Genomic DNA, 2,448 nt, shown 5'->3' on the forward strand with positions numbered 1-2,448 from the left:
CATTTTATGTGTCAATTTGTTCGAAAAAAGTCGAAAAGAAGAGAGTTTTTTTAATGTCATGATTATCTGTCGCTTTCTAGATCTATGCTTAGCATTTATTTCAGATGACATGGACTCCTCATCCTGGTGACCATGCTGCCTTTCATAACTTTATCCGTATACATATATTAATAGATAAACAAAAGGCTGCAACTGGTATTTTTGTATTTAACATGATTCGTTGTAACGAGAATATTTGTGGTGAATGGAAACTGTCAGGGTCAAAATCTTAAATTGCTTGTAAATGTTGCTGGACCCAGTTTCGTTATCTGATCTGAATTTTCTGAAATGTGCAAGGTAGATAGACATTGGCCTTTTGATTTTTTTTACTCGGTAAGTTTTGCCCTAATTGCTTGAACTTTTGCAATATTAAAGCCGATTTCAATTAGTGTGTAGACAAAGGGCATATCTTTGGTTATCTTGCTTGCTGAACAGAAAAGTCATTGTTAGGTTATGTAAACTACCCTACTTTAAGAGTAGACTAGTCCGACAAATGACACATCTTTCTGTCTGTAGGACCAGGCTACTTCGAAAGGAGGGTAGTATACCTTACCTAACAATGACTTCACGGTTTAGCTAACAAGCAAGCTAACCAAAGATATTACATTTGCCTACATACTCAATGGAATCGGCTGTAACTAAAAGCTCGAATACATTTTAACAGACAGTGGTCATGTTTGTTGATGAATATTGTTTTTCCTAGATTCACTCTTGAAAAATCATTTGGTAACATTTGGTTAAGTAATTTCAGAAAAGATCTTTTTGTAATTGCGGACGCCAAGACAATACATGAACCTCACACGACCCATTGACACAGGTGAGCTTATATATGATCTTATAGCGATTCGGGTTGATAACCAGTTAAAATTAAGCCAGTTTTTTTTGTGTGTGTAGATTTGTATTGTTACTCGACGACGATGACGGAGGACGACGGACGCAGAGTGATGAGAAAAGCTCACTTGGCCCTTCGGGTCATTACCTCAGGAAAATAAATATATAATCAAGGGAAGGAAAATACTCTAAGAAATTTCCAATGCGTAGGGTTCTTTTGTAAAGTTTTGTTCTAAAATTCAACAATGGTCAATCTTATTTTTCTAAATGGTTAGGATATTCAATAAAATTGAGAATGAAATGGGTAATGTGTCAAAGAGACAACAACCCGACCATAGATCAGACAACACCAGAAGGTCAACAACATGTCTTCAACGCAGCGAGAAATTCCTGCACCCAGAGGTGTCCTTCAGATGGCCCCTAAACAAATATATTTACTAGTTTAGTGATTATGAACGCCATACTAAACTCCAAATTGTACACAAGAAACTAGAATTAAAAATAATTCAAGAGTAACAAAGGCCAGGGGCTCCTGACTTGGGACAGGCGCAAAAATTTCGACGGGGTTAAACATGTTTATGAGATCTCAACCCTCCCCCTATACCTCTAGCCAATGCAGAAAGGAAAACACATAACAATACGCACATTAAAATTCAGTTCAAGAGAAGTCCGAGTCTGATGTTAGAAGATGTAACCAAAGAAAATAAACAAAATGACATTAATACATACATAACATCAGACTACTAGCAGTTAACTGACATGCCAGCTCCAGACTTCAATTAAACTGATTGAAAAATGTCACTTTTCAAATGGTTTTTGTCAAAAATGAAAGTAGCCGCTTTCCGTGTTCATCCTAAACCTTTATATACATGTATGTTATGTATTATCATAAAATACAACTTATGTTTCAATATTAAGGATGAACATGAAACACTTTCGTTTGATACGGAAACCGTCTAAAATTTAACAAAAATGATAGAATTGTGAAGATTTCAGTAATTTAGCATGACTTAATGGTGATGGTACCCGATATATGTGCATTGTATTGTCAAAAACAGCCCATATTTATGTAGCAGGAGCATTCTACTGTCCAATAAATAACTAAAAGTTTACATTTTAACAATTTTGTAAAACTGCTATATTTTGGGGCCAAAAAGTGGTCTTACTGGACCTACTCCTTTTCCATAAATACAATGAACCTAGTAATGAGCCCCTTTTGTTTATCTCTGTATTTAAAGAAAATAATTTGAAGCATCCATCCCAAAATTCTTTGATTTTAGTGCTTCTCTATTTCAAAATTTTTTGTGCGATAAAAAAAAAAAAAAAAAACCTCTTTTTTTAAGGTTTGTATTAAGGTTTTTTTTATTGTCAACCATAGTTTAGTCATTTGAACAAACATATTGAACAAACACCAACATCAATATAACATTTTAGTTGGTTTAGATGGTGGAAACTTCAAATTGTCTGGTATGATAGCAAACATGTGAAAAATTGGCTTAGATGAACAGTTTACACCCTTTATATGACCCAATTTGAATTATCCGCCATCTCTTCTTTATTTTGAGGTACTTTTTCTCT

The sequence above is a fragment of the Mytilus edulis genome, chromosome 4 (assembly GCF_963676685.1).
Source record: "Mytilus edulis chromosome 4, xbMytEdul2.2, whole genome shotgun sequence".
Taxonomy (NCBI): Eukaryota; Metazoa; Mollusca; class Bivalvia; order Mytilida; family Mytilidae; genus Mytilus; species Mytilus edulis.